Genomic DNA, 15,447 nt, shown 5'->3' with positions numbered 1-15,447 from the left:
TTTATTTTATTCTATTTTAAGTTTTCTTTTCTTTATTTGGTTAAGTTATATGTTTCTGTATTCATTATGTATTACATGCTGGTGATCTAGGGAGTATATTACATGTTTTATTTTCTGTATATCCATAATTTTACTGTCTGCATCATTTATGTAATAGCAGTTTTATACAATTTTATAAGTAAAGATATCTTTTATTGACTAACGCCTACACTTTCCTATTTTTTGACCCTCTTGTTTTTTTCTGGGGGAATATCCAATATTCCCCCGTTTGTGGTGGGCAAGCTTTCAATAAGATATTGCCAACTTGGCAAATATTCATTAGACTCATTAACTAGTAGGTTTAGCGCCTGGTTGTGTGTGTCCTCTTCGAGGGCTCAGCCCAGCATCTCCGGGAATGCTGGGCACGGCCCCTGAATGATGTAAACAGTGACTTCCCATGAAGTCATGCCCCCACATTGAAGGAGTCACTGCCTTCCCACAAAACCATGTCCCTTTTTGGGAGCCACTCCCCTTTTCAGCAGGGGAGCGATTTTCTGCACCGGGTGTCACTAACCCCCCCAGTTCCTCGACTTGGTGACACTGCCCCGGGCACAGAAACGAGCGTTTCCAATGCATTTCGTGGTGGACAGAAATACTGAAGCCTCTTGAGGTGAGGAGGGAACTGGTACGGCTCCCTATACTTACAGGAGGGAGGGACGTGGGGCGGGCGCACAATGCAGTGATCCGGACACATTTATAGACATGGCAGGTTGTGTCAAGATAGGGTGCTAGTTCAGCTCATTATGCTTACATAGGGGCTGATTCTGAGTTGCACGCAAAGTGTCTGTAGTCGGAAGCCAGATTTACTATCTTATACTCAGCTAATATGGGGCTCTATGTATATGAAGGCGGAAAGCCATGCCGCTCATTGGTTTTACGCCAGCAGCAGCCACTGTCACCATTAGTATGGGCACAGCCCCAAGCTAGGTGCAAGAGACCCATAAGAAACAGGCTTCCCGTGACCTCATTCCAAACAATTTAAGACCTGTTTGGCAGTAAACGTACAAGATGTCAGAGATAGATTATGTTCAAAGGATATCTGCAGAAATTACCATCAAATTAATGCGCTGCCACCCCATTAACCCTCTGATCTTTGAAGTGGCCATCCACCTCCATGCAGGATTTCAAATACAGCCCTGTTTTGCCGACTGTCTACTGACTGGTTACCCAACTAATGAAATAGCGCATTCCTCATTAGACACCACAAATGTGTACCTTCTACAAGATGAGAAAGCCGCGGCAGATATTGTTACATCTTTCGTATGCCTGACCCCTGACTTCTCTTGTTACTGTATCAATTGTCCTCTTTTATCCTCAGCCTCATTAAATGCAAACTTACTGTGTGACATGAATTCAGATCTGGGAGATGAGCACACAAGAATTCACAGCTCGTCGCATTTACAGGAGTCTCATTTCTCAAGAGAAGGGAAAAACATTCACTTCAAACATGAAGACACAGACAGCAGATCCCACGTCTTAACCCCTTCACTGGCTGAAACAACCAAAACCTGAGATATTTCTGCTTAGGTATAGATGTATTACATACAAGAAACTAGGAAACGAGAGTAGATACATTCTCCAAATGCTGAATTATTCTGCCTTTATGGCAAAGAACAATACTAAAAAAAAAATGGGACTAGAATTCTTTATATAGTAGCTTACCAATACATTTTGCATTGCTTTATATGAAAGCAGAATATAACAAGAATAGCATACACAAACAAACCAAAACAAGGGATGTGGAGAACCATTCCCTGATGGGTTTACCATTCCCATCTGCGTTTGATTCTATGTCATAACGTATGAACAAGCATTATCTAGGAAGGAGAAAGTACAATTGTGTGTTAGCTGCTCAATTTGTGTAAAAACATAAAAGACAATATCCATCTACAGCCCACCCCCTTCCAGGACACCGAGGGGGAGATGTATCATTAGGGCACTTATCATACCCCTAAAGCTCTTCCTGCTTCGCCTCTTATCGTGAGGCAAAGAAGGAAGCGATAATGCAGAGAACTGGCCATCCGAGTGGGGGGGGGTAGAAAATGCCCCCCCCCCCCCGAGGTGCATGTCCCGTAGCCCATCGGCCTAGTGCTGATGCGCATCGTTTTGCCCCATGCACAGCGGACGCAGTCACACGCGGTTGTTTCCAGCAGTCAGGCACCGCTGGACAGTGCACATACCAGCAGGTTATCCTACCGATATGTGAAAAAATGATGTACTATAGTGACACTTATCGTGCTGCTATATCATGTATTAACATCTCGGCCGCTGGAGTGGGGGACAGAAAAACTCCTGCCTTATTTTTTAGTGGCATCTGAATGGGTTTCAGTCTCCCTACAAAAGCATGGTAATAGCGAAATAGTTAGATGTTTGCATATACTGTACAGAAAATTATTTTCTGTACAGTATCTGCTTTCATACATATAGATCGATGTAAGTGTCATATAGTGCTGGTTACAGCGCATTTGATACTTATCACCTCTTCTTACATCTCCCCCATTGTTTTTTAATAAGAGCTGCCGGATATATTGTTACATTTGTGCAGAGACTAGAGAAAAGGGACTTTCTGTATAGTAACTGCCTAAATACATGTTGAAGATCGATAGAAGTGTCAAATTGTGCTGGACCTAGCTCATCTGACACTTATGTACTGATAATACATCGACCCCTAATGGCCTCATGCAGTTAGGTGCAGATCCAGCAAAATGGAAAAATGTGTACCTTGACACCTTACATGCAGGGAAAATACGACCTGATTTGGCATGCAGTACACAAATACTGGTTAGCTTAATTTCTACAATTTCCTTATCATTTACAACAATCAGCCATAACATTAAAACCACCTACCTAATATTGTGTAGGACTCTCTTGTGCCGCCAAAACAACCTTGACCCGTTGAGCTAGGCACTCCACAAGACCTCTGAAGGTGTACTATGGTACCTGGCACCAAGATGTTAGCAGCAGATCCTTTGAGTCCTGCAAGTTGCAAAGAGGGGCCTCCATGGCTCAGACTTGTTTTTTCAGCATATCCCACAGATGCTTGATCAGATTGAGATCCGGGGAATTCAGAGGCCAATTCAACACCTTGAACCTTGTCATGTTCCTCAAACCATTCATGAACAATTTTTGCAGTTTGGCAGGGTGCATTATCTTACTGAAAGAGGCCACTGCTATCAGGGAATACTGTTGCATGAAGGGGTGTACTTGGTTTGCAACAATGTTTAGGTAGGTGGTAAGTGTCAAAGTAACATCCACATGAATGCCAGGATCCAAGGTTTCTCAGCAGAACATTGCCCTGAGCATCACACTGCCTCCACCGGCTAATCTTCATCCCATAGTACATCCTGGTACTCTCTCTTTCCCAGGTAAATGACGCACATGCACCCGGCCATCCATATGATGGATAAGGAAACGTGATTCATCAGACCAGATCACCATCTTCCATTGCCCCATTTCCGACGCTCTCATGCCCATTGCAGACACTTTCAGCGGTGAACAGTGGTCAGCATGAGGACTCTGACCAGTCTGCGGCTACACAGCCCCATACACACTGTATTCTGACACATTTCTATCATAGCCAGCATAAACTTTTTCAGCAATTTGTGTTTCAGGAGCTCTTCTGTGGGATTGGACCTGACGGGCTAGCCTTCACTGCCCACGGACATCAATGCACCTTGGGAGACCATGACTCATTCGCCAGATCACCGGTTGTCCTTCCACTTTTGGTAGGTACTAACCACTGCATACCTTTGGAGATACTCCGACACAGATGTCTAGCCATCACAATTTGGCCCTTGTAAAACCTGCTCAGATCCTTATGCTTATCCATTTTTCCTGCTTCCAACACATTAACTGCAAGAACGGTGTTCACTTGCTACCTAATATATCCCACCCATTGACAGATGCCATTGTAATGAGATAATCAATGTTATTTACTTCATTTGTTAGTGATTTTAATGTTATGGCTGATTGGTGTATATAATGCACACACAGGCGCGCTGAGAGCCGTGTCAGGCCCGGGTGAAAAGGGGTGTGGTCTGACGCCACACCCCCATAAGATGCTCCACTCCAGCCTCTTATGATGAAATAAGCGTTGATGCTCAAAAAAATTTTCAGTCGTAAAAAACAGGGTTTTTTCGCCGATGTTCGGGTATTTTTCGCTGATTTTTTTTTATCGTGCTATCCAATTAAACCCCATTTATAATATATAGGATCCACGAAAAGTCACAGACCAATGTATTTTCTCTGCCGCGATCGGAAGAAAAACACCTTCTTAAGTGCCAGCTTCGGGGCTAATTGGATAGCCCCGGGCGAGGTAATTTACTGCGGCTAATTGGATACCCCCCTATGTGTGTGACTATATGTATGTGTATAAATGTGGCTATGTTGTGTAAAACAGTAAGTATGCAAGTGTATGTGTGTGTGACTGTATATGTGTGGCTATGTATAAAACAGTACATATGAAGTGTTTAGGTGCATACACCCCAACCATCACGACTGAGGTGCGACAGTCCTGTTTTTTGAGTGCTGTCAAACCCATGGGCTGGAGGAAAGGTAGAGCCTCCTTCAGACTTCTCCGCTTTAGTGTGCTAATGGTAAAGAGACTCTTTGATAAAGCTTCTATGAAGCGAAACGCGTCAGCAGATTGAATATTTACCTGCTTATACATTTGGGAGCTTATTGTGCTTGAGAATATATTGGCAGCTGAAGATGGTGTGGACTGACCTCTGTTTAAGATTGCAGCTTATTTACTGTTATTGCCTGGAACAGTCTGGTATGTTCATTGGTCAGTAGTATCTTCGACCCCCATGGCCAGCTTGCAAACTGCACGGATCCAGCAGTACTGATAGCCAGGAACTGCTCAGAGACGAGAGGAGACAGTAGTGCAATTTAAACATAATTGTGCCGTTATACCGCCGTTAAACCGAAGTCAAACAGAAGGATAACATGCAAACTGCACCAGAAATCTGAACAACATTTGGACAACGTAACATCATGAAATGAGAGCGCAAAATATTACTTATTCAATACAAACACCGGATGTCAGAATTGCCAGGACATTATTCACTGGATTCTGCTTGCTCATTGTAAGAACTTAACACTGTACTTGCTAAACTTTGTCCTAGACCTCAAAGCCCACTGTATTCTGCACCAATTTCCGTTTTCTTCTTAGTAACAATGTCTTGTTCCCTAAGTCCTATGCCCTGCCACATGTAATCTAGCTTCTAACAGTCTACTTTCACATTCATTTTCTCCACCTATTAAATTTCCACTTTTACTCCCCTCAATATTAAACTTTTGTTATTGTGCAGACACCTTTTATCCACTGTATTCTCACGTGATTTTCTGCAAATCTCCTGCACTGTCACTCACTCATACTTTATTCCTTCTTCCAGTCTTCTTCCTCCTAACCACCTCTACCTCACCTTGACCATGTTTTCTTCCACTTCCACCCTCACTCAGTGTCTACCTAATCCTCTGCTCTGCCCCTTTCCTCCACCTTTATCCTTTTCCCCTTGCCTCCTTCACCTTCTCCTTCCCTTATCTCCCCTCCTCTGTCTGCCTTCCTCCCTCTACTCTCCCACCAATACACTTGCATTCTCTTCTAGCCCACCATGGTCCTACTACCCCACTGCTAATGCCTCCTCCAACCCTCCTCTCCATGCCACCTCATCCCACCTCCATACCCATCTCGTTAAGCCCCCTCCCTACTCACCACCTAAAGGTTCCCTTCCCAGCATTGGTGACCGCACAATCTCTCCACTCTATTCATCTCGGTCCCCAAAATCAATCTCACATACTCGTAATCCTGAAAATCTCATTCACATCTCTCCCACAAACACTGTCCTGTGCCCTCTGGAATGCCAGATCAGTCTGTAATAAACTGGTTCCCACCCATGACCTTTTCATCTACAGCAACTTCCATCTCCTAGCCATTACTGAAACCTGGATTTCACCTTCTGACACCACTTCTGCTGCAGCTCTCTCCTCTGGGGGCCTCACCTTCTCTCACACCCCTCGGCCTGGGGGTCGCCATGGTGGTGGTGTTGGCGTCCTTCTATCCCCTGGTTACACCTACCAACTTATACCCCCTGAACCATCCCTTACAATCTCTACATTTGAGGTTCATACTATACGTCTTTTCCAACCAGTACACCTGCGAGTAGCTATCATTTACCGTCCCCCTGGCAATCCCTCCAAATTCCTTGACAACTTTGCTTCCTGGCTCCCTCACTTTCTCTCCTCAGACCTTCCCTCCATTATCTTAGGTGACTTCAATATTCCAATTGATATCTCCACTGAGCTCTCTGCTTCCAAACTTCTCACCCTCACATCCTCATTTGGTCTCTCCCAATAGACCTCCTCACCCTCCCATGTGAGTGGGCATTCGCTTGATCTGGTCTTTACTCACTGTTGTCATATTTCTGATTATTCCAATTCCCCATTCCCCCTCTCTGACCATCACCTTCTCTCTTTTAACCTATCCCTCTCCCCTTCCCCCCCTCTACCTCCCAAGGCCACTATCACTAGGCGTAACTGAGGCTATCGACACCGTATCCTTTTCTTCCCTACTTGACTCGCTTCTTTCTCCTTTGCTCTCTCTCTCCTGCCCTGAACAAGCTGCTTCCCTATACAATACCTCCCTTACTTCTGCTCTGGACTCAGTTGCTCCGGTGATCACCACTCACCCTCGCAGATCCACACTTCAACCCTGGCATTCCAAATGCACCAGATATCTGCAAAAGTGTTCCCGAACCGCCGAGCGACAGTGGAGAAGGTCACGCTCTAAGGCAGATTTTCTCCATTTCAAATTTATGCTCTCATCCTACAGTGCTGCCCTTTCCCTTTCTAAACAGTCATACTTCAAGCACCTCATCTCCTCCCAATCCTCAAATCCGCAGCGTCTCTTCACCACCCTGAACTCCCTCCACTGCCCACCCCCTCCTCGCCTTCCCTCCTTGCTCTCTGCCCTTGACTTTGCTTCCTACTTCACACCTAAAATTGACTCCATACGTCAGGATATCATATCCCACCAGTCCCCCAGCACTACACCTCCTCCTTTCCCGGGTCATCCCTCCCCTTCCATTTTACCTACACTAACATCCTTCTCCCCCGTATCTGGAGAGGAAGTCATGGCCCTTATCCAGTCCTCCCCCCCTTCCACCTCCCCCCTTGACCCTATCCCTTCACGTCTCCTCCGCTACCTCTCTCCCTGTGCCTGTTCCCATCTTGCCCACCTCCTCAATCTCTCCCTCTCATCTGGCACTGTCCCTTCTGCATTCAAACATGCCCTTGTCTCCCCCATTCTTAAAAAAACTACTCTTGAGCCTAACACTCTCGCCAACTACCGACCCATCTCTCTCCTCCCTTTTGCATCCAAACTCCTTGAGCGTATTGTTTATAACCGCCTTACCAGCTTTCTTTCCTCCCACTCCCTCCTTGACCCTTTTCAGTCTGGCTTCCGTTCTCTCCACTCCACAGAAACTGCCCTCACTAAAGTCAGCAATGACCTCCTTGCTGCCAAATCCAAAGGCCACTACTCTCTACTCATTCTCCTTGACCTTTCTGCTGCTTTTGACACTGTGGACCACCCTCTCCTGCTGCAAATCCTTCACTCCCTTGGGCTACGTGACACTGCCGTCTCCTGGCTATCCTCCTACCTTTCTGATTGATCCTTCTCTGTCTCCTCTCATGGCCTATCTTCCCCCCCACATCCTCTCACAGTAGGTGTTCCCCAAGGTTCTGTTCTTGAACCACTCCTTTTCTCCCTCTATACATCCTCTCTAGGTGAACTCATCAGCTCTTTTGACCTCCATTATCATCTCTATGCTGACGACACTCAGATCTACCTTTCCTCCCCTGACATCTCTCCCTCTCTCCTCACTCGGATCTCCAACTGTCTTTCTGCTATATCTTCCTGGATGTCCCAGCGATTTCTTAAACTTAATATGTCTAAGACTGAGATGATCATCTTCCCACCCTCCCACATAACCTCACCTCCCACTATTTCTTTATCAATTGACGGCACAACTATCTCCTCTAGCCCCAAAGTGCACTGTCTTGGAGTTATCCTGGACTCCTCCCTCTCCTTTAAACCACATATCCAGAACCTCTCACAGTCCTGTCATTTCCATCTTAAAAATATTTCCAGGATCAGACCCTTTCTCACCCAGGATGCAACTAAGACGTTAATACACTCACTGGTCATCTCAAGATTGGATTACTGTAACCTTCTCCTATCTGGCCTCCCCAAATCCCATCTCGCTCCTCTCCAGTCTATCCTTAATGCTGCTGCACGGCTTATCTTCCTCTCCAAACGCTCTACATCTGCCTCCCCTCTCCTACAAGCCCTCCACTGGCTCCCCTTCCCCTTCAGAGCCCAATTCAAGGTTCTCACACTCACTTACAAAGCCCTCACACACTCCTCTCCCATTTACATCTCTGACCTCATCTCGCTTCACTTTCCTGTCCGCCCTCTTCGTTCAAAAAATGCACACCTCCTCTCATGCCAGCTGATAACTTCCTCCCACTCCCGCCTCCAAGACTTTGCCCGTGCCGCTCCCCACCTCTGGAACTCTCTCCCTCTCCCCATCAGACTCTCCACCTCTCTACAATTCTTCAAACGGGCTCTCAAGACCCACTACTTCATCAACGCTTTCCAGCTCTCATCCTAACTTGCTACTACATGCTCCCTCCTCCCTGTCTTCCCCATCTGTATCACACCCATCTGTCTGCCCCTCCCCTTGAGAATGTAAGCTCTTGCGAGCAGGGCCCTCTACCCTCTTGTGCTTCTCCTTACTATATGTTCATCTACTTCTTACTCACCACTAGGACACCTAACACTTGGTGCCTATGCTTTGCTGCTTATGTTGGTGTTATGGCCACCTATGTATCAATGTATATTATCCATGTCCTTGTCCTTCATTGTATTGTATTTTACTGTAAGTCACTTTTTGGATATGTACCTTGTAAGGCGCTGCGGAACACTTGTGGCGCCATATAAATAAACGATAATAATAATAATAATAGTGCTGCACTAACACCAACAGTGTGGTTGAGTCAGAAGTCGCTTTATTATACAACTACCAGATACTGCAAAGGTGGTGAGAATCATTCATTAGCACCATTTACGGTTTCTATTACGTGTGCATTGACTGCAATTGTGTTACCATTAGCACACTAAAATAGAGAAGCTGGAAGGAGGCTGTATAACAATAAAAGGATTACAACTCTATCAGTCCCTGTACATATACGGTGTTAATTCAGGACTGATTTATATCAATCGGATAACCAACTACTTATTTAAAGATCAGATATATGTCAATAATATGTGAATAAGAATATTTATTGAGATAGGCATGTTGTTGTATTTTTTATTTTTCTGATACAACTAGTGCAACATCATTGTGATTATTATAAACTATACTGAACATACATTGCTGCTATGTTTTCAGTATTGAAAATATACCATAAGATTTTATCCAAAATATTACACACACATCAGTAATGATTTATTACATACTGCTTAGAATTTAAACATACACTGTGTGTAGCAATATTAGCATTACTTTCGAATAAGTGAGTGAGTCAGATTGACAGAGCAAAGGACATACTATAGGATGCCTCTGGGTACAGTTACAGCTAGATCTAACCTAAGAAATATACATTTTGGGACAGAAATATGGGTTAATTCTACAGATACATCCATACAGTAATTCCACTGAATATGATAGAAAAAAAATTAATTAATTCAAAGCCTGTTTGTGAAAGATCATCATTCACTCAAATATAATGATCAAGAACATTCATGTTCATTCAAAACACAACCAGATCTTCAAACAAACCCTGTATAACTAGCAGCAGCACTTTTGAAACAGTCTAGCAAATAAATAAAATACTGGCTAGTCACTGTGTAATAAGAGGCCAGGCTGCTTTACAGTTCATTACCTAGTATTGTTAGCGAACATACATGTCTTGTTAGAATAATATAAATAATCATTATCTAGCAAACAGACATTCCTGGTGAGGATAATAACCAACCATTACCTAGTATTACTAGTGAACATACATGCCTTGCTTGTTAGGATAATATCCAATCAATACCTAGTATTACTAGTGAACATACAGTATATGCCTTGTTAGGCCAATCATTACCTAGTATTACTAGTGAACATACATGCCTTGTTTGGATTTTATCCTATCATTACCTAGTATTACTCGTAGGAATGAGCGGTCCGGATTCGTTAGAATCCGAACAGTGGGATCCGAGTCCACTCGAAAGCTGTTCAGGTTTTTCCTGTCTGACTTGGATCCCACTGCGAGGCCGAACGTCAAGTTCCCAACGTCAGATTCTCGCGAGACTTGGTTCTATATAAAGGCACCGGGACTCGGCGCCATTTATCTTTAAGCGCGCACGCTGCGTGGACCTCTGCAACTTCGGCTGCATAAACTCCATTGGCTCTGTGCTGTTAGTGACTGTAGGCAGGGTGGGGGAAGATTCAGCAGTGGTGTGCGCTACTACAGTGGCTCTAGTAGCCTATGTCCAGACTCCAGGCTGTGCTGTTAAGTGGCTGTTGCCCATCTGCTCCAGTGTAAAAAAAAAAAGTTAATTTAATATATATATATATATATATATTTTTTTTTTAAGTATAATAAAAGGAAAAAAAATATAATATATTATCATTTGTTTGTGTTGTATCCCACTGTGCAGTGTACTGTTACTGTATACAAGCACCATGTCTCCTTGGGCATTAGCCCTCTGTGTGTATACGCACCATGACTAATTGGACAGTAGCCGAGAGAGAGAGAGAGAGAGAGTGTGTGTGTGTGTCAGAAATCCCTGAGGAGAGTCTAAGTGTGTCCATGAGTGCTATATGTGAGCCTGACCTTTCAGAGGAGCCGCCTTCCACAGTTTTTGCTCCCTCTGTATATGTGGGGATGAGCAGCATAAGTATTGCCGATGACATAGAAATTGAGGGTGCCAATGTGAAATTGGGGGATATTTCTATAGCTGACGCTGGCACTAATGAGGATGTTGAGGATGTTGTTTAAGTCAGGCACCGGTGAAAGCAGCTCTTGGCCATGATAAGGCGGCCATTGTCATGCCTGGGCATAGAACCCAACAAATCCACCTCTTATGTCTAGAATTATTTTTACCCAAATTCTGACATTTGTCAAGCCATTTGTAGCCGATGTAGAACCACAGTAAGTAGAGGTAGGGACGTTAAGCATCTGGGAACCTCCACGCCATTGCGTCATCTGCAACGAGCTCATGACAAGTATTTTATAACATCAGATACTGGTGCAAAAAAAATAAAAATAAGCAGCAGTCCAGCATCAGCTAGCTCCCTTCTCTCTACTAGATCCAAGCATCTGCAATCACCACCGCCAACACCCTCATCCACAATATCCTCGTAATAATCAGAGGTATTGTAGTCCAGCATCCAATTTGCTAGGTGACTCATCCCCTTTCCAGGAGTCCACAGAAGAATCCTTGAGCGCTAGGCCTGCTGCTGCTGCTGGGGGTGGATCTTCATCCCAGAAGTGGAGCAAGAAGATTACTAGTAGTAGTTTAACAAAACAATTGACTGTTAAAGAATCTCTTGCAAAGGGAAGCAAGTATGACAGCTCTCACCCAGTCGCACAACGAATCACTGACGCCATGATAGCTATGCTGGTATTAAATCTGCATCCAATATCCGCAATTAATGCAGTTAATTGAGGTCCTGTGTCTCCGGTACCAAATTCCATCTAGGTTTCATTTTACCTGAAAAGCCATTCCTTGGCTGTACCAGGACGTTAAAAAGAACCTAATTATTGCCCTACAAAATGCCATTGTAACAACTGTCCACTTAACCACAGATATGTAGACAAGCGGTAGTGGGCAAACTAAAGATTACATGACTGTGACAGCCAACTGGGTGTGTGAATCGCCTTCAGCAGTAGCAGTATCTAACAAACAACGCCAGCTCATTCTGAGGCAGGCTACTCTGTGTATCACAGAATTCAATAAAAGGCATACCGCTGACAACCTCTTAGAAAAACTAAGAGATGTCATAGAAACATGGCTTACCCACCTTGGAATCTCCTCAGGATTTGTGATTTCTGATAACGCCACAAATATTGTGAAAGCATTACAGCTGGGTGAATTTCAACACATCCCGTTTTGCTCACACAATCAACTTGGTGGTGCAGGGTTTTTAAAAAAAAAAAAAATGACAGGGGCATGCATAAAATGCTGTCTGTGGTCCGAAAAATTTCGGGACATTTTCCGCATTCAGCAACAGCACATGCAGGAAGTTGCAGCACCTACAAGACCAGTTTAATTTGCCCTGCCATCAACTGAAGCAATAGGTGGTAACAAGGTGGAGCTCCACCCTTTACATGCTTCAGCGGATGGAGGAACAGCAAAAAGCAATCCATAGCTATACAACAAGCGATGACATTCCGAGAGGAGGGGGAATGTACCTTAGCCCAACACAGTGCAGAGTACTTTGTCTTGTGCAAAGTGCTCAAACCATATGAAGTAGCCACATTTGAAGTGAGTTCCGACACTGCTAGCTTAAGTAAGGGCATTCCCCTAATTAGGCTTTTGGAAAATCAGCTTGAGAAATTGAAGGAGATTAAACAAAGTGAATCCGCAAAGTATGTCCTTTATTCGCTTCGCCAGGATCCACGGAAATCTGATCACTACATTTTAGCAACCGTGCTTGATCCTAGGTTTAAGTGGTATGCTGTGGCTTTCTTTCCAACTGACCCAGATCTTAAAAGATGCAAAGAGTTACTGATGAGCAAGTTGGCAAGTGTCACAAGCACTACGACATCTCCACCTTCAATTTCTTCAGCAGCAGCCAGAAAAAAATAAAAACTCGGCTTTCCCAAAAGGCCCAGTGGTGATGTAGATAAGTCAACCCGACATTTTGACATCTGGTCGGGTCTAAAAGAATTGCCCAACATTAGTGACACCTCGACTGTAACTCCATCTGATATGATCACCATCCAAAGAATGGTGGAGGATTATTTTCATGACACCATAAAAATAGATATGTCACAGAGTCCCTTTGAGTACTGGAAGGAAAAAAAAGGCAATTTGGAGGCCCTTGTATGAACTGGCTTTGCATTACTTAAGCTGCCCACCCTCCAGTGTGTACTCAAGAGTTTTCAGCACAGCTGGGAACCTCGTGAGCGAACGGCGTAGGAGGCTAATTCCTCAAAATGTAGAAAAGATGATGTTCATCAAAATGAACTGGAAATTCCACGAGGAAGACCTTTCCCGGCAATTATGTCACAATACAGAGTCTTCTGTAATGGTGGATTCCAGCAGGGATGAATTAATATTGTGTGAGCAGGATGTACACACTGATGAGGGTAAGGATGGCAATGACGATGACATCTGGCCACCTTAGAGCTGTTGTCTTAAGCCTAAGCCGATTGGTAGCTTGTTTTGTGGGGGCCCAACAAACCAAGCACTTCAGCTACAAAAGTGGCAGTCCCTATCGCTGAGGTGCTTGGTTTGTTTAAGTGTGCATGTCCTTTTTAATATTCAAAATAAGGATGGGTGGGAGGGCCAAGGACAATTCCATCCTGCACTACCTTTCATTTCTGCCACTGCTGTGTGGCAATGTTTCATAGATGTGTTTTAACTGTGGTGTCTGTGCCGCTGCTCTGTCGCTTAGTAACCAGTCAGTTCACTGCAACATTTGGCCAATAATAGTGAATACAATATTATAGGCTATGAGGTGGTCTAAATTGACTGGAAATTAATGTTATTGAGGTTAATAATAATCTAGGAACAAAAAGAAAGCGCAAATTATGTGATTTTAGCTTTTTTGTAAATTTTTGAAAAAAATCCAAATTCATCTACGGCAGGTTTGGCAAATCCTAATCTAAAACCGGACGACGAAACAGATCCAAATCCAGCAAAAATGGTCCGGCACACATCCCTAATTACTAGTGAACATACATGCCTTGTTAGGAAAATATATCAAATCATTACCTTGTATTACTAGTGAACTGTACATGCCTTGTTAGGATAACAGCAAACCATCCTTATCTAGCACTACTAACTAAAAAAGAGAAACCTTGTTAATATAATTTCCACGGTTTTTCTAGATTTTTTTTTCCTCTCATGTTCTCCTTACGATCTATTTCTGAATTTCACATTCCTATTATAGCTCTTTTCCTGTGAGTTCTCCCCCACCCGGACACCACTGATTTCAGCAATGTTGCAGCATCTGCTTACGTTTTCCTATTAGCCCCTAAGCATGACACCCCCTAACCCCATCAGCAACTCCCAAAATGACATACAAAGCCTACAGGCGGCACACTATGCCTTCTACCGACCTTATGCAGATATAGATGGATATAATCTGCCTGTCCTTCTCGCATATACACATTTATTTCTAGTACTACAAAATGTACAAAGCTCCGTACAGATGAACAAGGAGGTATAACTTGCTGTAGATGAGGATGAGGTTACAATATGCAGCTTCCCTGCCAAGTGTGTACAGGCAACATTATATGGCCATATAATACCATCAGCCCTTCATATAATAAAGCATCTGACGAACTAAATCTACTTTTAATAATAGCACTCCGAGTCCCACACCGGAGAGATGAGCGGGTGTGACTGTCCGCTCACTGCTGTACTGGGGGCGAGCTGCTGATGCTGGGAAGCTATGGTCCTGCCCATCTGGGGAATTTAGAACCATCACCGCTATAGGATTCGGAGGGGACGTGCTCCCCGGCATTGCTCTGTGCATGCAGCCAGCTGCGGGTGAGAGAGACGCACCTCTTACCTGCTGCCTCCTCCCGTGTGGGTGGGTTGGTGACTGCTGCTGGCAGTGAGAGGGTCAGAGCCAGGAGCAGCACATCCTGCCAAAGCAGCGCATTAACCAGCTCATGAAAGTTGTCCTGTGATTGGCTACCCGGGACTTCCCCCACTGTACCGTCCCCCCGTCTCCCCAGCGTATAGCGCGGCTCTGACTATTCCAGATGTGCGCGGTTGTAAGGGAGCCGCTGATTGGCCCAATCACTCTGTTTTGACGGCGAGGTATAAAGTTAACTCCTCAGTTGCTGGGTGAGTGAAATATATGTGATAATGTTCAGTAATTTCTTCATAGGTGCAGGTGGAACCACCCCCAAAAAAACAAATACACTATAACAAGGAGTGTGTAAATTCATCTAATAAACTATAGTTGCTAATTTGCAATTGTAGAGTCTGGTCTCAGTGTTACTATTTTTCGTCAGGACTTGATTAATCACTCTGGGCTAAACTACACTGACTGAGATGAACCCACAGACAAACCACTAATGATTCATAAAATCAATCAACATTTCAGTTTATTAACAGTCTTCAGGGATAAGCAAAAAATATATTGTGTGTATGCATAGTCTATATACATACAT

At 44.2% G+C, this 15,447-nt stretch overlaps 1 protein-coding gene across 3 annotated transcripts in view; it reads right to left on the bottom strand.

The window, feature by feature from the left end:
- Positions 1-14,911, bottom strand: part of CAMKK2 (calcium/calmodulin dependent protein kinase kinase 2) — a 134,226-nt gene extending 119,315 nt beyond the window's left edge. For 2 of the 3 annotated variants that reach the window (XM_088449187.1, XM_088449185.1), the window contains exon 1: positions 14,831-14,908. The gene's annotated coding sequence lies outside the window, so the exon portion shown is untranslated. Of the gene's footprint in view, positions 1-14,830 lie in introns of all 3 variants that reach the window. The other variant, XM_088449186.1, reaches the window with a different exon arrangement.
- Between the last annotated feature and the right edge of the window lie 536 nt (positions 14,912-15,447).

This window comes from Taudactylus pleione, unplaced genomic scaffold, assembly GCF_031769625.1.
Source record: "Taudactylus pleione unplaced genomic scaffold, aTauple2 ptg000479l, whole genome shotgun sequence".
Taxonomy (NCBI): Eukaryota; Metazoa; Chordata; class Amphibia; order Anura; family Myobatrachidae; genus Taudactylus; species Taudactylus pleione.
This window is presented reverse-complemented; position numbering and strand designations above follow the sequence as displayed.